The following is a 396-nucleotide window of genomic DNA, read 5'->3' as shown; positions in this document are numbered from 1 at the left end:
GTGGGAAATGTCCCCACGAGGGAGAATTTTCCTTGTTTTCCTATCTTTGTGGGGACTTTTGGGGATTTTAGGTCCCCACAAGGATAGAATAACCAACACACACACCTAACAAGGGAACGATACTTACTATACATGGCTGTCAGACTTCTTACCTGCAAAGAGATAAAATCACACCTCTGGTCTACACTTAAGCCTCTGTTTCCTTTCTGGTTGGTTTGGTCAATGACTCACTCTGTATCCATTAAAAAACATAGGCCTAATATACAGGGTGACACTTTTATTACAATAGCACATTTTGAAATGTTGGATAATAACTTAGATAAACACTTATAGTCAACATAGACAGTAAAGCACACATAGTTGGGAAGGTTTGGCGTGGGTGGAGTCCAGACCCCG

Source organism: Oncorhynchus clarkii, chromosome 5 (genome assembly GCF_045791955.1).
Source record: "Oncorhynchus clarkii lewisi isolate Uvic-CL-2024 chromosome 5, UVic_Ocla_1.0, whole genome shotgun sequence".
NCBI lineage: Eukaryota > Metazoa > Chordata > Actinopteri > Salmoniformes > Salmonidae > Oncorhynchus > Oncorhynchus clarkii.
Note: the sequence above shows the minus strand (reverse complement) of the source record.